Here is a 22381-nt window from a genome sequence, read left to right on the forward strand (position 1 = left end):
CACTGTTTTAGTGTTCATTTTAAAATGTAATTTCTATAGACAAGGCGCAGAAATAAAAAGGAAATTCTCACCATTTTCTGATGGATGCATCGTTTGAACAACTAGAGATGCAAATTATAAGATATTCATACCCAAACTCAATTTCCAATATTGCTATTTCACTTAATATACAAAACTTTTGTTTCCTGCCTCACCTTCTGCAAAAATCAAATAAAACCTTCAGCTTACTTGTGAGCAATATTTCCAAAGGATTGGAACCCTAGAGATGTATTTTAATTAAGACATGTTTAACATGAAAGAACAAAGTCCATTCAGAGACAAATCAATTAGTTCCTATGAAAGTTTGTCAAATCCAGAATATACTATTTGTGATGATACCACTTTCCTTGTTAGAGATCACCAAGAACGAGCACTATGGTGCTTTTACCCAAACTAGCCCCTTTAATTCAGTCCACATTTGATTAGTTATGGTGATAAGACACCAGCGTTCCAGGAGGATGCACCCTGCAGGAAGTGCCTCAAGCACTATTAGCTCACTGTGTAGTCAAGTGTAACCACAATGGTATTCTCTTTCAGATGCTGTTATCAGGCACATCTGCTTTGGGTCTGGAGCTGCCACTGTGTTTGGCCTCTTCAAAAAAATAATAATTTGTGACAGATCTGCAAAAATAAATATATTGACCCTAGAAGGATATCTGGTATATGACCAGACAATGACAGGTAAAATTCATATTCTTGTTATCAGTTATAACCACTTACCTTTAGTCTTAAAAATAATATTTATTTTCACCTTTCTCTTTGACTCATATAAATTGATAGTGTTTAGACATCTTTAAAAATAATTGTAATAAATAAAAAGAGTAAAATCATAGCATCCACTGTTTAGAGTAAATAGAATTTATCAAAGTAAATTCATCTTGCATATGAAAATATAGGTAAAATTAACCGGTAGCTGCTCAAACGTTTAACAAAAACGTATTAAGTGCTACAGACCACTCCCAATTATAAGTGATCAGTAGCATGTAATAACTTTTTGTTATATGAGCTCTCAGTTCTCCTTTTCTTTTTAAATTTGAGTAAAAAAATATCTTGGGTATGGCCCACCCCCACCCCCCATCAAGGAAGTTTCCATGGTAAGCAAGTCACTAATAACCTCATCCTTGCCTGATTGTCGATGTTGAGACCAGTATAAAAATGACAAGGAATGCTAACGATAACACATAAACTAGGGTTTTATTTTTTATTTTTAAAATTAAAAAAATATTTTTGGCCATGCCATGTGGCATGTGGGACCTTATTTCTTGGACTAGGGATCAAACCCTTGCCCCCTGCAGTGGAACCTCAGAGTCTTAACCACTGGACCGCCAGGGAACTCCCTAAACTAGGTTGTTTAGACCTCAGTTGTTTTTTTTCCCCCACAATTATTATTATTATTTTTAACATCTTTATTGGAGTATAATTGCTTTACATTGTTGTATTAGTTTCTGCTGTATAACGAAGTGAATCAGCTGTACATATACATATATCCCCATATCCCCTCCCTCTTGCGTCTCCCTCCCACCCTCCCTATTCCACACCTCTAAAAGTACAAAGTGGTCACAAAGTACAAAGCTGATCTCCCTGTGCCATGCGGCTGCTTCCCACTAGCTATTTTACATTTGGTAGTGTATATATATCAATGCCACTCTCTCACTTCTTCCCAGCTTACCCTGCCCCCTTCCCATGTCCTCAGGTCCATTCTCTATGTTTGTGTCTTTATTCCTGTCCTGCCCCTAGGTTCTACAGAACTATTTTTTTTTTAGATTTTTTTTTTAGATTATTTTTTTAGTTAGCATACGATATATGTTTTCCTCTTTCTGACTTACTTCACTCTGTATGTCAGACTCTAGGTCCATCCGCCTCACTACAAATAACTCAATTTCATTTCTTTTTATGACTGAGTAATATCCCATTGTATATATGTACCACATCTTCTTTATCCATTCATCTGTCGATGGACACTTAGGTTGCTTCCATGTCCTGGCTACAGTAAATAGTGCTACAGTGAACACTGTGGTACATGACTCTTTGAATTATGGCTTTGTCAGGGGATATGCCCAGTAGTGGGATTACTGGGTCGTATGGTAGTTCTCTTTTTGGTTTTTTAAGGAACCTCCATACTGTTCTCCATAGTGGCTGTACCAATTCACATTCCCACCAACAGTGCAAGAGGGTTCCCTTTTCTGCACACCCTCTCCAGCATTTAATGTCTGTAGATTTTTTGATGATGGCCATTCTGACTGGTGTGAGATGATACCTCATTGTAGTTTTGATTTGCATTTCTTTAATGATTAGTGATGTTGAGCATCCTTTCATGTGTTTGTTGACTATCTGTATATCTTCTTTGGAGAAATGTCTGTTTAGGTCTTCTGCCCGTTTTTGGATTGGGTTGTTTGTTTTTTTGATATTGAACTGCATGAGCTGCTTGTATATTTGGGAGATTAATCCTTTGTCAGTTGCTTCGTTTGCGAATATTTTCTCCCATTCTGCAGGTTGTCTTTTTGTCTTGTTTATGGTTTCCTTTGCTGTGCAAAAGCTTTGAAGTTTCATTAAGTCCCATTTGTTTATTTTTGTTTTTATTTCCATTTCTCTAGGAGGTGGGTCAAAAAGGATCTTGCTGTGATTTATGTCATAGAGTGTTCTGCGTATGTTTTCCTCTAAGAATTTGATAGTGTCTGGCCTTACATTTTGGTCTTTAATCCATTTTGAGTTTATTTTTGTGTACGGTGTTAGGGAGTGTTCTAATTTCATTCTTTTACATGTAGCTGTTCACCACTTATTGAAGAGGTCGTCTTTTCTCCATTGTATACTCTTGCTTCCTTTATCAAATATAAGGTGACCATATGTGCATGGGTTTATCTCTGGGCTTTCTATCCTGTTCCATTGATCTGTATTTCTGTTTTTGTTCCAGTACCATACTGTCTTGATTACTGTAGCTTTGTAGTGTAGTCTGAAGTCCAGGAGCTTGATTCCTCCAGCTCTGTTTTTCTTTGTCAAGATTGCTTTGGCTATTTGGGATCTTTTTTGTTTCCATACACATTGCAAAATATTTTGTTCTAGTTCTAGGAAAAATGCCATTGGTAGTTTGATAGGGATTGCATGGAATCTGTAGATTGCTTTGGGTAGTATAGTCATTTTCACAATATTGATTCTTCCAATCCAAGAACATGGTATATCTCTCCATCTGTTTGTTTCATCTTTAATTTCTTTCATCAGTGTCTTATAGTTTTTTGCATACAGGTCTTTTGTCTCCTTAGGTAGGTTTATTCCTAGGTATTTTATTCTTTTTGTTGCAATGGTAAATGGGAGTGTTTCCTTAATTTCTCTTTCAGATGATTCATCATTAATGTATAGGAATGCAAGAGATTTCTGTGCATTTATTTTGTATTCTGCTACTTTACCAAATTCATTGATTAGCTCTAACAGTTTTCTGGTAGCATCTGTAGGATTCTCTATGTATAGTATCATGTCATCTGCAAACAGTGACAGTTTTACTTCTACTTTTCTGCTTTGGATTCCTTTTATTTCTTTTTCTTCTCTGGTTGCTGTGGCTAAAACTTCCAAAACTGTGTTGAATAATAGTGGTGAGAGTGGACATCCTTATCTTGGTCCTGATCTTAGTGGAAATGGTTTCAGTTTTTCACCATTAAGAACAATGTTGGCTATGGGTTTGTCATATATGGCCTTTATTATGTTGAGGAAAGTTCCCTCTGCCTACTTTCTGGAGAGTTTTTGTCATAAATGGGTGTTGAATTTTGTCAAAAGCTTTTTCTGCACCTATTGAGATGATATATGGTTTTTATCCTTCAATTTATTAATATGGTTATCACATTGATTGATATGCATATATTGCAGAATCCTTGCATTCCTGGGATAAACTCCACTTGATCATAGTGTATGATCCTTTTAATGTGCTGGTGGATTCTGTTTGCTAGTATTTTGTTGAGGATTTTCACATCTGTGTTCATCAGTGATATTGGCCTGTAGTTTTCTTTTTTTGTGACATCTTTGTCTGGTTTTGGTATCAGGGTGATGGTGGCATCATAGAATGAGTTTGGAAGTGTTCCTCCCTCTGCTGTATTTTGGAAGAGTTTGAGAAGGATAGGCGTTAGCTCTTCTCTAAATGTTTGATAGAATTTGCCTGTGAATCCATCTGGTCCTGAGCTTTTGTTTGTTGGAAGATTTTTAATCACAGTTTCAATTTCAGTGCTTGTGATTGGTCTGTTTATATTTTCTATTTCTTCCTGGTTCAGTCTCGGAAGGTTGTGCTTTTCTAAGAAATTGTCCATATCTTCCAGGTTGTCCATTTTATTGGCATATAATTGCTTGTAGTAATCTCTCACGATCCTTTGTATTTCTGCAGTGTCATTTGTTGCTTCTCCTTTTTCATTTCTAATTCTGTTGATTTGAGTCTTCTCCCTTTTTTTCTTGATGAGTCTGGCTAATGGTTTATCAATTTTGTTTATCTTCTCAAAGAACCAGCTTTTAGTTTTGTTGATCTTTACTATTGTTTTCATTGTTCCTATTTCATTTATTTCTGCTCTAATCTTTATGATTTCTTTTCTTCTACTAAGTTTGGGTTTTGTTTGTTCTTCTTTCTCTAGTTCCTTTAGGTGTTAATGTTAGATTTTTTTATTTGAGATTTTTCTTGTTTCTTGAGGTAGGATTGTATTGCTATAAACTTCCCTCTTAAAACTGCTTTTGCTGCATCCCATATGTTTTGGGCCATTGTGTTTTCATTGTCATTTGTTTATAGGTATTTTTTGATTTCCTCTTTGATTTCTTCAGTGATTTCTTGGTTATTTGGTAGCGTATTGTTTAGCCTCCATGTGTTTGTATTTTTTACAGTTTGTTTCCTGTAACTGATATCTAGTCTCATAGCGTTGTGGTCAGAAAAGATACTTGATACAATTTCAATTTTCTTAAATTTACCAAGGCTTGATTTGTGACCCTAGATATGATTTATCCTGGAGAATGTTCCATGAGCACTTGAGAAGGAAGTATATTCTGTTGTTTTTGGATGGAATTAGACCTCAGTTTTTTGACCTTTGTTGTCTTTAGCTTTCTTGGCCTGGCAATGTCTTTCATTCTAGACATGTTAGGGGATATTTTAATCAAAGAGAACAGATTTTAAACAGAATTGTATAACTTTCTCTTGTTGCTATATACTTTTCCAAACCATTGCAGCACTTTCCCCACCCCCACCCCTAAGACCAGAAAATTAATAGGCCACCTTTATTTTAAGACAGAAGAAAAGGGTCTTGCCCATGCATCTTATATTTATTTATTTTTTTGGTAACCACAAGTTAGCTATTGGGTTTGGCCTAGACCTGTGCTCTCCAACACGGTGACCACTAGTCACACATGGCTATTTAAATTAAATAAAATGTAAAATTTAGTTTCTGAGTCACACTAGCCACACTTGTGATCTATGGCTACATATACAATTGGCTGCTGCTTTGGACAGTGCTGGACTGAACTGTAACATAGGGGATGACTGTATCTCATTCATCTTGGTGTCTTCAAAACCTAAAACACTGCCTGGTACATAGGAGGCCCTAACTAGACACTTCTTGATCTAGATCAAGCTTCTCTTTCGCATAGCTCAAGAAAAAGAAGCGCATAAAATAAAGCATGTGAACATGGCAAATTATGACTATGTAGGTGTCTCAGAGACTGATCTGTAATTTGATTTGCTCCTTACCCATATTTGAAATGAGATCATTTGCAAGATATAATTCTGTTTTTCACACAACTAAACAAATATAGCTCATTTTGTACACTGAATGTACCAAAATGTGTATTATTTAAATTTGTAAATCAACAATTGTATTAAATGTGAGACAGAGGCACATTTAATGAAAGATTTCCTACTGTGAATATTTTTCAAAAGTGAAAATTCCTTTCCCAAAGTGAGTAGGCACTCTCTGATTTATCTTTAAGAACACCTTTATATGAAAATCAGAATTTGTACTGAATTGAGAATTAGGCAAACAAAAATAGTTGTCTTTAAAGGTGCTATCATAAGCATCCAATGTTGAAAACTTTGTAGGATAAAGTTACTATTATTACTAATTATAAATAACCAGCACTGTGTAGCCCTTTACAATGTATAAAGCAGTTTCACATACTTTGCCTCATTTGATTCTCACAGAAACCTTATGAGGTAGGGTAGGTCCTTTCTGCCTCCATTTGTTAGATGAAGTTTGGAAAGACTAATCTTTTGTCTCTAAATTCTCATCATCTTTTCTTTCTTTTTTTTTTTAATATTTATTTATTTATTTGGTTGCGTGGGGTCTTAGTTGCAGCAGGCGGGCTCCTTAGTTGTGGCTTCTGGGCTCCTTAGTTGTGGCATGCGAACTCTTAGTTGCAGCATGCATGCGGGATCTCTAGTTCCCTGACCGGGGATCGAACCTGGGCCCCTGCATTGGGAGCGCAGAGTCTTATTCACTGTGCCACCAGGGAAGTCCCCCCATCATCTTTTCATTATACCAGTGAGGACATATGAACTATCCATGGTGATTAGATTGGAAATGGAACTTTTAATTTTTTTGCTCTATTTGGATGGAACTACTTTGCTGGAAATATAATTTTTAAAGCAACATGTAATTTGTGTGAACTAAAACTATTGTTTTACACATCTGAAAAAATATATATATTTAATATATATCTCAACACTTGTTCAGAGAAGGCCTTCAATAAATATTTGCTAAACAAATCAATGAAAAATGAGTGGTCTTGAAAACATATTGAGCAGATTATATCAGTCAAAGTTTGGTTGCAGAGAACAGAATATACTCCAGTTAGTTTTAGCAGGAAGTATTAATACACTTGAAGAGAATAATTGAGAATATTAATGGAACAATTCTCAAAACCACACCTCAGAACTAAGATATCAAAAGAGCTGTGCTCTTCCTCATTGAGAACCTGACATCTTCAGAACTACGACACCACAGCCACTGTCTGGAAGCTACCAGAATCAAGAAGCTGCCACTTCCACAGCCAGCTCCAGAGTCACACCTTACCAACTGTAATCTGAACCAGCAAAATGGATGCACCACCCATGCTTCTTGATGTTCACAAAGCTAATGACTGAACCATGAGAACTCTGTTATCTCTGATACAGAAGAAAAAATTTTCTCCACAGCTATGCCTATCAGAGAAACAGACTTCCAGATCTTACACGAAAGTGTTTGTTTGTTGAAACCTACATACTTCCATAAAACTAGCTGCAACAGAGTCTGGAGAATGTGATTTTGGGCTTACCAGTCCTCTGCCCTACAGGAAGCATACTTGAAGCTTGAAGGAGGATGAAATGGCTGTTAGGTGCAAGCCTGTTTATGTTCCATACTCACCTAAAAAAAACGAATGTTTGGTTTAAGTAGACCACGCACTTTGTGCTGCACATTTATAGAACACTGAAATTATACATATATGTAATGTATGTATATATAATTTATATATATAAAGCTCCATGATGACAGAAAAATTGTATGATCAAATCTCAGATCCCAGGCAGGCCATTTTAGCACAACTTCTTGCAAGGGAAAAAACATTTTAATGATTGGCTATTTTGCCTCCCATCTATCTAGTATCATTACCCACTATTTTCTAGATCGGTACTCTCAAACTTTAATGTGCACACAAATCACCTGGGAATCTTATGATAATGCAGATTCTGATTCAGTAAATTGGAATAGAGCCTGTGATTCTGCATTTCTAACAAGCTCCCAGGTGATGCTGATGCTGCTGATGTGAAGACCACATTTTGAATAGCATTTTATAAGCCCTCTCCAACCAGGTTGCCCAATGAATGGAGTATGCTGAGATAATGATTCCCTTCAACACTAGGGGCAGTTAGGTTAGGCCAGGTGCACGCAGAGCCTCCAGACCAGATGGCTCCAGCTTACATCAGTGTGCAATATTAATATTTTCTACCTGTGCTGTGATGTGGGAAGCATTTGAATAAATGTTTGAATAAATATGTCCATTATTGAGTCTTGGTCAAGTATTGGCCAGTATATATGCTCTTTGTGGAATCTTTTATTAGTCACAGATTTTTTTTTTAATATTAAGTATTCTTTCAACAAATTAAGAGAACTAAAAATAGAAATAATCAACTTATATATCACCAAATTAACTGTTGTAATAAATTTTTTTTTATTGAAGTATAGTTGATTTACATCTTGTAATAAAGATGTACAGTGAGAAAAGAAAGTACTAATACAGTATGTTATCTCATTCTGAAAGCAAATCTTAAGATGGCTTCAGCTGTTCTGCCAATGACACCAGAATGACCATAGGAAGGGAGAAGAAAGTCAATCTGCTTGATTGTTTCCATAGTGCAATGCTTTTGAAAAGCAAAGTGAAAAGAAGTGAAAATTTACAAAAATGGTATTTAGAAATGTTTCTGCATAAATACCAATGTGTACCTGTACAATTCAGACATCTTAATAGACAGATAGATAGATACATGTGTGTTTGTGTATAAATATATGTTTGGGAGGGTTGTGGGGTTTTTTTGGTTTTGGTTTTGTTTTGTTTGTTTTTTTTTGGTTTTGTCCTGGAAACAGTAAGACAAACTCAAGTCATTTTAAACTAGGTAAGGCAACAGTTCTACCTAATCAAATTGAGTTCTTTTCACAAGTGGTAACATTTCAACCACTCCTTAAACCCCTTTTATACCCCCATTTCTCAATACTATCAACCAGCTGGAGGTGGAATACTAAGGGGGTAATTGTCAGGTGAGCAAAGAAGAGAATTTTGTAACCACAGCCTTACATGGAGAGCAGTCTTGTATGTACTATGGTGTGGGGTTCTGAATGGTCATGGCACCTTGGGTATTGTATGTCAAGGGAAGGAGGGCAAGGAAAGCTAAGATCACCAGAGATAAATTTCACCTACTTCACAACTTTAAAAGATTAACTCTGCCAGGTGTTGTAGTGGAGAAGGAAGATTGGATTGCCAGTGACCTCTAGACTATCATGCCCCAGTCTTAGAGGTTCAAATATAAGAAAGAGAAGAATGGGTTAAAGAAGACAATCTAGAAATGAACTATATTGAATCATCAAGTCTCTGTTGATTGCTGTTTACTTTATCTCCCGGTATTTTTGAGAGATATAGTTGTGACATGCCAGACTTCACAGTTCACTACTGGGACAGATTCAATGATTCATAATCCAGTTGACACCATTGCCACATTATGAAAGGATTCTTATTTATAGACCCCCATAGCTACAAATTAAGCTCTCTTCTGCATTTTCAGCTAGGCATACAGCCACCCAGCTAAAAACTTCATTCCCCAGCCTCCCTTGCAGTTGGCATGGCCATATAAAAAAGTTCTTGCCAATGGAATATAAGTAGAAATGATGGTGCAACTTCTGCACCATTTGCTTAAAAAGAAATTGTTTGATTTCCATGACCTTTCTTTCCCTTCCTGATCCTGGAGTACAGATGTGGCGCTGAGTTAGCTTCCACCATGTGCAACACTAAAAGGGAGAGCAGAATAGCAAGATTGAAGGCACCAGATCCTGGGATGATGTTTATGGAGCAGCGCCATCCCCATGTACTTCCAGACTGTTACATGAGAGAGATGAACTTCTATTTTGCCTGTGTGCCTTATTTGGGGACCTGTTGTTTATGGCAGTTTCTAGCCTATACCTAGCATATCCGTGTTAGTCCCTCCAGAGAGGGAAACTAGATTGCTGGAAATCCCAGTTTGAAGAAAACTTGATACATTCTTTTATACTTTTCAGCTTTTGTGCCATGTATATGTATTCCCTAGTTATTAAAAATTCATCAGTCGGGCTTCCCTGGTGGCGCAGCGGTTGAGAGTCTGCCTGCCGATGCAGGAGACACGGGTTCGTGCCCCGGTAAGGGAGGATCCCATATACCGCGGAGTGGCTAGGCCCGTGAGCCATGGCCGCTGAGCCTGCGCGTCCGGAGCCTGTTCTCCGCAACGGGAGAGGCCACAACAGTGAGAGGCCCGCGTACCGAAAAAAAAAAAAACAACATTTTCAATCAGTTCATTAATTTTTAATGCCTTGTGTCCCTGTTAAATTAAACAAAAACCAATATTATCTTGCTAGAGAGTGCTTTTTCATGCTGGCTGAGAGAAAGAGCCATGTGTTTGTTCCCAGACCTTTAATATCTTGGCTTCTACCACCACCCTTAGGAGATATTTCTAGCAGAGTATGATAACAAGAGCAACAATTCTTAAATCATTAAGTATAATGATAACTATAAGAACCAATCACAACATGAATGCTAATGGTTTTATGGGAACACAAAGCACGAGGATCTTAGTTCCCCAATCAGGGATCGATCCCACGCCCCCTGCAGTGGAAGCGTGGAGTCTTAACCACTTGACCACCAGGGAATTCCCTGTGTTTATGTTTTAAAGGAGGCTAAGGCACATGGTTACCTTCCCCCCCACACACACAGACTTAAGTGAGATTTCAAAAAATAGTGGGGAACATAAAAATGGATAAAGAGAAAAAAAGAGAAAAAAAAATGGATAAAGAGATATCCTCTGCTCCTGAAATCACATTGCCTATTCAAAAAGCTAAAACTGTCAGACATAATCCTCCCCCAGCACCATTACTTCCCACTTACAAAGTTATAGCATTAGAAACAGTAATTAAAGGCAAACTTTATTTCTCTTTAATAAGCAATTAATAATGAATGTGTTTTGCCCAAGTTAATGTTTATAAGGTCCCTATACCAAGTTTGAGCAATAAAATGATAATACCATTTATCAAAGTAATTTTACTCATGAGAATTTAAGTTTAATCCAAACTAATTTAGAAGCTGTATGTATGAAGGTGTTCATAACATTATTTACATCTGAGAGAGGGGAAATTATTAGATAAATTATGATTGTCAAATAGATAAAGTAAGGGATAATTACAAGAATCTTTTTATAAAAAAGGCTGTATTAACAAAGTTTTAAAAAGCGTTAAAAAAAGCGTAATACAAAAAAAAGCATAATACAAATGTGTGTGTATGAGGGTTTCTTAATCTTGGCACTGTTGACATTTTGGATTGGATAATTCTTTTTTTGAGAGGGGGCTATACATTGTAGTATGTTTAGCAGCATTCTTGGCTTCTACCCACAAAATGCCAGTAGTGCACTCCTGCCCCTAGTAGGGACAATCAAAAATGTCTCCAGACATTTCCAACTGTCTGGGGGGGGGGGGCGGGGGGAATCACCCCTGTTTGAGAATCCTCATTAGATGAACTACATGTATAGTGTATATTCTGTGATCACAGTTATATAAAATATATGCACGTATAGACAAAGCTGGAAGGAAATTTGGAAAAAATTTTAAAGGCTTTTTTTTTTTCTCTTTTTTTGGCCACGCTGTGCGACATGTGGGACCTTAGTTCCCCAACCAGGGATCGAACGCGTGCCTCCTGCAGTGGAAGCATGGAGCCCTAACCACAAGGGTTAAAATAAAATTAAGTACTGTTATGATTCACAAACTCTTCTAAGGAGTTTTAATCTTTAAAGATTATTATACATTTCATTATTAGAGATAATTTTAATCTCCCCACTATAAGCATATCATCAAAAGAAACTTTATTTAGATGGTTACAAAATCATTTTTTAAAAACCCATAAAGCCAAATTGATATGTGATTCAGATAAGGAAGAAGGACAGGATGACTCATTAGTACTGGATGTGATTCTTATTCTGCAGAATGCTTCTCGGACTTAGCCCACATTCAGAATTGCCACTGATTTCAAAGGAAAGAAACTTCATACAAGAAAAAAATGAATTCAGAATTATTTCATGACCAATCCCCATCACTGGATTTGAGTAAGAACTTATTGTACGTTTGGCTTCAATGGGAAAGTTACTGAAAACATTTTGACAATGCCCAATTTTGTTAAAAATGTATTAGGGATTACAGCATCTAACATTTGCAGAATACTTTACAGCATTCATTCTCTCATTTAATGGAAGTGAGCACAAGAAATAGAACTTCAGTTATGAACATGTGCTGAGTAACACAGCTAGTATAGAATATAGGACAAAGAAGAGTGTAGGCTACTCTACCACTGTAGGATTAGGAAAGAATAAAACCATTGTCAACATTTATATAGCCATTCTGTCCCCTGATCCATTAGTACAGATGATTAAAAGCTATTTTTTAAAGTTTTGATGACATTATTCTGAAAAGCAATCTATCTGAGAAGCAGGTGATCCAGTGGACCTACACTTCGTCAGAGAGGGCAATGGTTGACATACACCGTCTCCTGTTCTGGGGCCTATATTTGAATCTGTAAACAAATACAGGGGTGTTGACTCAGAGAGTTATGCCTGGAGGCTTGGGGGATTTGAAAGCTGAGGAAGAAAGGAATTAAGAGAGTTGACTGTGAACAAGAATCTAGAAAGAGTAGAGTGGAAGGCACGGCCTCTCACCCCTCCACCTCTACTCCACCCTGAGCCACTAGGTCCCTCAAAGAAGAGTCTGAATCCGAAACTGAAGAAACTTTCTCATGATATTTTGTCAGACTTGGCATGTACAGTATTATTTTGAGACCCAAGTAATAAAGAACAGAGTGGGCTGGGGGTATTGTCTTCATTTCTGAATGGGTGGAGCAAAGCAAGTACAGCAGGTGCTATGTAGGATCCTGCAGCAGAAAAGCAGAATTTACCTGGCGGGTCCCAGCAACAGGGTTGGTGCCTTCTTCAAACAGATTTTGAACAAAGGACTCCTACCAGGACATTGGGCCACCACAGGAACATGAGCAGGTTTGTTCCTAAGCACATGCAAGAAACCCGCTCACAGCTCCTGAATTAACTGGTGAGGATTTTGGGAGCAGAAGTTATTGAAGTCTTTTAGGTGGGCATGTATTGTTGATGTGACTTTTTCGGTTCCCATGGGCTAACTAGGTGTGAGAACATTCAGACTACATCTGATCTACAAAAAAATACCTTGCCATTTCCCAGTTTTATATTTCCTAGGCAGTCCTCACTTTATAAAATAAATATTTCAGAAAAGTTGACTATTTTCTGATAGGTAAAACTCTATTTTCTCATAGGTGGCCATTTTTAGGTATCATTTACATACAAGGAACCATTATATTCTTTTCTAGTCAGGAAAAAATTGGATTAAACACTTGATAAAGAAGAGCATTGAGGGACTCCCTCAATGTGTGGTGGCACAATGGATAAGACTCCACGCTCCCAATGCAGGGGCCCCAGGTTTGATCCCTGGTCAGAGAACTAGATCCCACATGCATGCTGCAACTAAGAATTCACGTGCCACAAGTAAGGAGTCCTGGAGCCGCAGCTAAGGAGCCCGCCTGCCACAACTAAGACCAAATAAATAAATAAATATTTTTTTAAAAAAAAGAAGAGCTTTTTTTTTTATATATCCTCAAGATTTTCATTAATTAATTAATTAATTTTTGGCTGTGTTGGGTCTTCGTTGCTGCGTGCAGACTTTCTCTAGTTGAGAAGGTGAGCGGGGGCTACTCTTCATTGCAGTGTGCGGGTTTCTCATCGCAGTGGCTTCTCTTTGTTGCAGAGTACGGGCTCTAGGAGCGTGGGCTTCAGTAGTTTTGGCTCGCAGGCTCTAGAGCGCAGGCTCAGTAGTTGTGGCTCACGGGCTTAGTTGCTCCGGGGCATGTGGGACCTTCCCGGACCAGGGCTCAAACCCGTGTCCCCTGCATTGGCAGGAGGATTCTTTTTTATAAATTTATTTATTTTATTTTACTTTTATTTTTTTATTTTTTTGGCTGTGTTGGGTCTTCGTTGTTTGTGCGGGCTTTCTCTAGCTGTTGTTTGTGCGGGCTACTCTTCGTTGCAGTTTGTGGGCTTCTCATTGCGGTGGCTTCTCTTGTTGCAGAGCATGGGCTCTAGGTGCACAGGCTTCAGTAGTTGTGGCTTACGGGCTCTAGAGCGCAGGCTCAGTAGTTGTGATACATGGGATTAGTTGCTCCGCGGCATGTGGGATCTTCCCGGACCAGGGCTTGAATCCGTGTCCCCTGCATTGGCAGGCGGATTCCTAACCACTGTGCCACCAGGGAAGCCCTGGTAGGAGGATTCTTAACCACTGCGCCACCAGGGAAGTCCCCAAAGAAGAGCATTAAGATGAAGGCTAGGTTGGAGAAGTCTGGGCATTGTCAAGCCAACAGGGACACATCCCGTACTCTGAAATTATTCCTCCACTGTTAGCCACTGCCATGGTCTCCATGTTCACAGCTACCAATTTTTTAAGCTCATACTTATGAAGCCTAAAAAATGAGGCTATCGCATCGTTTCTGCAGGTACTATGATTGTCACACTAAATTAAAATTTACTTAATATTACTTAGAACAAGTTAATTCCCTATTTATTCTAAAAGCTTGGAACGTTTTATATCAAATGATGTAATCTCTGTTAGGGACCACACTGGCTAGCACACAGGATAAGATTCTACTCCATCAGTGACAAATGAACCTCTAAGGGACATATCTTGTTTTTAACAGTCTGGTTCCTCCCCCTTATAATAGAGCTCTTCTTTCCTGTAAGGAACCTAATCCGGGTATCTTAGTTGGGGCTGAACTTTCCCTCAGGGCCACATGATCATCATCACAAGAGCACACTAGTGGCCAGACCAGGCCAACCAGAGTTCCCCATTTCCTTAGTGTCATTGCTTGTTTCATAGATGTGTAGGTGACCTAGCAGAACATACCAGAATCACCTTCAGGAGTTTATTGTCAGAGCTACTGGGAAAGGCTGCTCTTTTTGCTGGATTTGCTAAGCTGGGAGCATAAGCATCTGGGACTTGAGAAACCCAGAATGAAACTGCAAGAGAGGAGAGCTAGGAGATAGGGAAACAGCCCTGATGACATCATTTGAGTCCCTGGATCCAGTTATACCTAACTCCTTTTAACTCCATGTTAACTCATTTCTTCTCCTACCATCTGCTTTGGAGCAGTAGGCTCAATCCCTCCAGTCCCAGACTAATTTACCTAGCTCACGAGGAGTAGAAACTCCCACTATTTCCCAGTCCTGGATTCCTAGGGTTTCCTTCAGGCATTGGTGCCAATGTAACAACTGGTGAGACAATAAGAATATGCAAGCACATGATTTGTTGTCTTCGTTAACTTTGACCAAAGTCAGGGAGAAAAATAACAGGTTGGAAGTACCTAGAAGCTCTCTCTCAAGCCCACAGGATCTAGATAATCCTTTTTACAAACAAATTATTTTCCTCTAGATAATCCTTTTTACAAACAAATTATTTTCATGATATTACTCTTTTATCTGTGGTCAAATCACTTCCAAAAACTCCTCTCTAAATAGTTCCCGAAGGGGGCTTCCCTGGTGGCGCAGTGGTTGAGAGTCTGCCTGCCGATGCAGGGGACACGGGTCCTGGTGGCGCAGTGGTTGAGAGTCTGCCTGCCAATGCAGGGGACACGGGTTCGTGCCCTGGTCTGGGAAGATATCACATGCCGCGGAGCGGCTGGGCCCGTGAGCCATGGCCGCTGAGCCTGCGCATCCAGAGCCTGTGCTCCGCAACGGGAGAGGCCACAACATTGAGAGGCCCGCGTACCGAAAAAAAAATAATAATAATAATAATAAAAATAATAAATAGTCCCCCAAGGTTCAGTTAGCTGGACTACCTATGACTTGCCCTTACTAGTTATTTACTTCATTTGCATGTGGTTTTTGTCATTATTATAAAGAGAATGTCCTATTGCCAGAACAACTGTGGGGAAAGAGCACGCATATCACAATTGAGTGAACCACACCAGTTTCAATTTCCACTGTGTTCTTCACTGCCCTTGCTTTTGTGTTCACAAAAATATAGGCATTCTGCATTTCCTACCCATTTCTCTTCTCATTTTGTCTCCTTCCAAAACTTCTAGCTGACATGTTCACTTTGTCCTGAATTTATTAATTTAACTTATTTTACTTATACTAATTAACATAGATAGCTTGTGTTCCTCCTACATAATAGATTATTTCTCTGAATTTCTCTTTTAGACCAAAGTTGTTCATTCAATCCTCTGAACCTCTCAACTTGCATGAGCCAATTAGTTCTCCTTTTGCTTGAGCCTGTTTGCACAGGGTTTCTTTCACTAAAAAGTGACTCAAAACCTTTCTCTGGGGACTTCCCTGGTGGCGCAGCGGATAGGACTCTGCACTCCCAATGCAGGGGGCGCAGGTTTGATCCCTGGTCAGGGAACTGGATCCCACATGCATGCCGCAGCTAAGAGTTCACATGCCACAACTAGGGAGCCCGTGTGCCACATCTAAGGAGCCCACCTGCCGCAACTAAGGAGCCCACATGCTACAAGTAAGACCCGGAGCAACCAAATAAATAAATAAATAAAACCTTTCTCTGGGGTTTTTATTCCTACAGCCAATTATTGGGAACGTTCACTACCATAATTCCTGGAATTCAAAATCAAGTTAACTAGATAAAGGAAGAAAGACTTGGCAGAGTGATCACATGTCTGTTCTTCCTCTCAAGCACCAATAAAATAAAAGTAAAGGAATATACAATAAAAAGGCACTACCCCCAACAACACTGGAAAGGAAACAGAAACAAAGAATATTCAACAAACTATGGAAGATGGAAAGTAAATGAAGTTATAACTAACTTAATAGAACAGAGGAAGGTGAAATCTAAGCATCTCAGAGGGGAATTCCAGTGAATGAGCTAGAAACTGAAAGTCTCAGTGTTTGGAGGCAGCAAGTACCACAAAAGGTAGAAATGAAGATGTGACTCTAAAATTAGTGGGATTGGTGACTATATGTGTGGAAAATGGTTGGACCTCTAGTCCTAGGTCCCCATCTAACTCTAAGCAGCCAGATAAATATTCCCCTCTCTACTCACCACTGCACAGGAGAATGGAAGTTCAAACTCTGGAGAAATCAACCCAAAAGGCTCTGGACTTGGAGACTAAGCCACATGCAGGGCAAGGATAAGTCATAGAGTTGAAAACTGGTATATTATGTAAGAAGCTATATACTGAACTATGGAAGCTCCAGGCATGTCCCTTTCCTGCTCCCAGAATGTCAGTAACCAAGCATATACCTAGCCCCAACCCTTGCCCAATCAGAGATTCTCCTGTAGGGGAAGTAGACAGTCCCAAAGAAGAGACCTCCAGACACTGACAGTAGAGGATCCTCCAATAATAAGGCTAGTTCACTACCCAGTCATTCTACAGCAAAGTCTTTCAGGCAACAAATCTTGTCAATGTACCCAGACCTTGTATATTTCAGGGATTAATCATTTGTCAGTTGCTTCATTTGCAAATATTTTCTACCATTCTGAGGGTTGTCTTTTCTTCTTGTTTATTGTTTCCTTTGCTGTGCAGAAGCTTTTAAGTTTCATTAGGTCCCATTTGTTTATTTTTGTTTTTATTTCCGTTTCTCTAGGAGGTGGGTCAAAAAGGATCTTGCTGTGATTTATGTCATAGAGTGTTCTGCCTATGTTTCCATCTAACAGTTTTATAGTGTCTGGCCTTATATTTCGGTGTTTAATCCATTTTGAGTTTATTTTTTGTGTAGGGTGTCAGGAAGTGTTCTAATTTCATTCTTTTACATGTAGCTGTACAGTTTTCCCAGCACCACTTATCGAAGAGGCTGTCTTTTCTCCATTGTATTCTCTTGCCTCTTTTGTCATAGATTAGTTGACCATATGTGCGTGGGTTTATCTCTGGGCTTTCTATCCTGTTCCATTGATCTATATTTCTGTTTTTGTGCCAGTACCACATTGTCTTGATTACTGTAGCTTTGTAGTATAGTCTGAAGTCAGGGAGTCTGATTCCTCCAGCTCTGTTTTTTTCCCTCAAGATTGCTTTGGGTAAAATAGATAGCTAGTGGGAAGCAGCCGCATAGCGCAGGGAGATCAGCTCGGTGCTTTGCGACCACCTAGAGGGGTGGGATAGGGAGGGTGGGAGGGAGACGCAAGAGGGAGGAGATATGGGGATATATGTATATGTATAGCTGATTCACTTTGTTATAAAGCAGAAACTAACACACCATTGTAAAACAATTATACTCCAATAAAGATATTTAAAAAAAAAAAGATTGCTTTGGCTATTTGGGGTCTTTTGTGTCTCCATACAAATTTTAAGATTTTTTGTTCTAGTTCTGTAAAAAATGCCACTGGTAATTTGATAGGGATTGCATTGAATCTGTAGACTCTTTTGGGTAGTAAAGTCATTTCCACAATATTGATTCTTCCAATCCAAGAACATGGTATATCTCTCCATCTGTTTGTTTCATCTTTGATTTCTTTCATCAGTGTCTTATAGTTTTTTGAGTGCAGATCTTTTACCTCCTTAGGTAGGTTTATTCCTAGGTATTTTATTCTTTTTGTTGCAATGGTGAATGGGATTGTTTCCTTAATTTCTCTTTCTGATCTTTCATTGTTAGTGTATAGGAATGCAAGAGATTTCTGTGCATTAATTTTTTTTTTTTTTTTTTTTTTTTGCGGTACGCGGGCCTCTCACTGTTGTGGCCTCTCCCATTGCGGAGCACAGGCTCCGGACGTGCAGGCTTAGCGGCCATGGCTCACGGGCCCAGCCGCTCTGCGGCATGTAGGATCTTCCCGGACCAGGGCACAAACCCGTGTCCCTTGCATCGACAGGCAGACTCTCAACCACTGCACCACCAGGGAAGCCCTGTGCATTAATTTTGTATCCTGCAACTTTATTAAATTCATTGATTAGCGTAGTAGTTTTCAGGTGGCATCTTTAAGATTATCTATGTGTAGTATCATGTCATCTGCAAACAGTGACAGTTTTACTTCTTCTTTTCCAATTTGTATTCCTTTTATTTCTTTTTCTTCTCTGATTGCCATGGCTAGGACTTCCAAAACTATGTTGAATAATAGTGGCAAGAGTGGACATCCTTGTCTTTTTCCTGATCTTAGAGGAAATGCTTTCAGTTTTTCACCATTGAGAATGATGTTTGCTGTGGGTTTGTCGTAGATGGCCTTTATTATGTTGAGGTAGGTTCCCTCTATGCCCACTTTCTGGAGAGTTTTTATTATAAATGGGTGCTGAATTTTGTCAAAAGCTTTTTCTGAATCTATTGAGATGATCGTATGGTTTTTATTCTTCAATTTGTTAATATGGTGTATCACCTTGATTGATTTGCATATATTGAAGAATCCTTGCATTCCTGGGATAAATCCCACTTGATCATGGTGTATGATCCTTTTAATGTGTTTTTGGATTCTGTTTGCTAGTATTTTGTTGAGGATTTTTACATCTATATTCATCAGTGATATTGGTCTGTAATTTTCTTTTTTTGTAGTATCTTTGTCTGGTTTTGGTATCAGGGTGATGGTGGCCCGTAGAATGAGTTTGGAAGTGTTCCTTCGTCCGCAATTTTTTGGAAGAGTTTGAGAAGGATGGGTGTTAGCTCTTCTGTAAATGTTTGATAGAATTCACCTGTGAAGCCATCTGGTCCTGGACTTCTGTTTGTTGAAAGATTTTTAATCACAGTTTCAATTTCAGTGCTTGTGATTGGTCTGTTCATATTTTCCACTTCTTCCTGCTTCAGTCTTGGAAGGTATACCTTTCTAAGAACTTGTCCATTTCTTCTAGGTTGTCCATTTTATTGTCATAGAGTTGCTTGTAGTAGTCTCTTAGGATGCTTTGTATTTCTGCAGTGTCTGTTGTAACTTATCCTTTTTCATTTCAAATTTTGTTGATTTGAGTCCTCTCCCTCTTTTTCTTGATGAGTCTGGCTAAAGGTTTATCAATTTTGTTTATCTTCTCAAAGAACCAGCTTTTAGTTTTGTTGATCTTTGCTATTGTTTTCTTTGTTTTTATTTCATTTATTTCTGCTCTGATCTTTATGATTTCTTTCCTTCTACTAACTTTGGGTTTGGTTTCTTTCTACTAACTTCTTCTTTCTCTAGTTCCTTTAGGCGGAAGGTTAGATTATTTGAGATTTTTCTTGTTTCTTGAGGAAGGATTGTATTGCTATAAACTTCCCTCTTAGAACTGCTTTTGCTGCATGCCAGAGGTTTTGGGTCATCGTGTTTTCATTGTCATTTGTCTCTAGGTGTTTTTTGATTTCCTCTTTGATTTCTTCAGTGATCTCTTGGTTATTTAATAAAGTATTGTTTAGCCTCCATGTGTTTGTGTTTTTTATGTTTTTTTCCCTGTAATTGATTTGTAATCTTATAGTGTTGTGGTCGGAAAAGATGCTTGATATGATTTCAATTTTCTTAAATTTACCAAGGCTTGATTTGTGACCCAAGATGTGATCTACCCTGGAGAATGTTCCATGTGCACTTGAGAAGAAAGTGTAATCTGCTGTTTTTGGATGGAATGTCCTATAAATATCAATTAAATCTATCTGGTCTACTGTGTTATTTAAAGCTTGTGTTTCCTTACTAATTTTCTGTCTGGATGATCTGTCCATTGGTGTAAGTGAGGTGTTAAAGTCCCCCACTATTATTGTGTTACTGTCAATTTCCTCTTTTATAGTTGTTAGCATTTGCCTTATGTATTGAGGGGCTCCTGTGTTGGGTGCATATATATTTATTTATAATTGTTATATCTTCTTCTTGGATAGATCCCTTGATCATTATGTAGTGTCCTTCCTTGTCTCTTGTAACAGTCTTTATTTTATTTTTTTTAATTTATTTATTTTTGCGGTATGCAGGCCTCTCACTTTTGTGGCCTCTCCCGTTGCAGAGCACAGGCTCCAGACACGCAGGCTCAGCGGCCATGGCTCACGCGCCCAGCCGCTCCTTTAAGAACTCAACAGTAGAGTTCTTAAAGATTATTTTATTTAATGTTTTGTACCAGTATACAAATAATTGCACAATTATTAAAATTATGATATAATCTTTATTATTCTGACTTGTATTATTATTTTCATAAGGATTTACATTTATTGACTCAATATAAATCTATTGTTCTTCCTACAACAGTCTAGCAAATGCACTCTTAATAGTTGTATTAAATGTCCATCTATTTCCCTATTTATTTAACTATTGAAAAGTTCTTAATAATTTTCATATAAAATTAACATCTTTCATAATCATCGTTAATTATTCTGGCATATTCCTCTTGCAATAATAAATACATATTTTTACTTCAGAGACTGATAGAATTTCAACATACAAAAGCGTACAAAGAGATTTTTCACTCCAACTTATATCTAGAAAGCTAAATTATATTTGAAAAGGAATATCCAGATATTAACAATAAATCCAAATTACACGTCTTGTTCAAGTAATTTGTTATAGCTGCACTGATTAGCTATAAAGTTAACTACAAGATCATGTGATCATTGATCATGCCTTGATCCCTGAACTGGGTGCCAGAGATGATCTTGAAGCAGGATTCGGCTATCTGGCCTTCCCAAAGCCAAAGCTGCTGCCAGAATTGTAGTGCTTCCTTCACTCCGAAAAGTTTAAAATATGCAGAAAACCTGATTTTGTTTAAGGATGTTAGAGAACAAAATTCAACTGAATAAATTTTAAAGATATTATTGGCTGTATTCAATGATTCATGAATCAGGCAGCATCCAATCTAGCAGATAGAAAGGAGCTCCAGGGAGTGGTACAAAATGAATGACTTTTATAGGTAGAAGGGAGCAGGTACAAGGAAGTTGTACTTGGCGAAAAGGCAGATGACAGGGGTTCTGTCAGGCAGATGACCTAACTAGTGCTGATTCCTAATTGACTGGTTTAAGATTTCATTTCTGGGAGAGCCAAACTGTAGTTAAGTCTCAGTTGAGAAACTGAGGGCTTAGCTTAAGTGACTCCATTTTGGGCCTATTGTCTTGTTTTTAGCAAGGATTACATGGACATGTATCACAATTATAAAGGCACGTCTGAGAGTAAAAACCAAATTCAGGTATGAATTTTCTTCTTTTGTGGGAAAAGTGAGGAGTGCACTAGGTGAAGAATACACAGAAGGGCCGATTGTATTTGCAAAGTTTTATTGCTTAAGCAAGATTTGAAACTTGACTGTTTATTATATTTTTCTCTATTTTTTTTGCATGCTTCAAAAATTTAAGCAGAGAATTAAAAACTGTGCTTATGAAGAAATCGTACTGTTCTAGAAACCAGAAATATTACTTTCCCATTTATGAACTTTTTTTTTTTTTTTGGCTGTGCCACGCGGCATGCGGGATCTTAGTTCCCCAACCAGGGATCAAACCCATGCCCCCTGCAGTGGAAGTGCGGAGTCTTAACAACTGGACCACCAGGGAAGTCCTATGAACTTTATAAATTGGAAAAAGATTTTAAAATAGGGATTTATCTTTTCTTCAGAGGTGAAATTATTGGTTATTAAAGCATCCACGCAGCTGTTGATTTATTTAAATCTCAAAAAAATAAGATAAAAATAAACAGAAAGCTAA

At 38.1% G+C, this 22381-nt stretch overlaps 1 protein-coding gene across 2 annotated transcripts in view; it reads left to right on the forward strand.

Moving 5' to 3' along the window:
• Nucleotides 1-22381, forward strand: part of GALM (galactose mutarotase) — a 95964-nt gene that overhangs the window by 3022 nt on the left and 70561 nt on the right. Inside the window, exon 2 of one of the 2 annotated variants that reach the window (XM_082672577.1) lies at nt 577-720. The exons of the other annotated variant lie outside the window; for it this stretch is intronic. The gene's annotated coding sequence lies outside the window, so the exon portion shown is untranslated. The remainder of the gene's footprint in view (nt 1-576; nt 721-22381) is intronic. 2 annotated transcript variants of the gene reach the window in all.

The sequence above is a fragment of the Grampus griseus genome (assembly GCF_964374135.1).
Source record: "Grampus griseus genome assembly, chromosome: 15".
Taxonomy (NCBI): domain Eukaryota; kingdom Metazoa; phylum Chordata; class Mammalia; order Artiodactyla; family Delphinidae; genus Grampus; species Grampus griseus.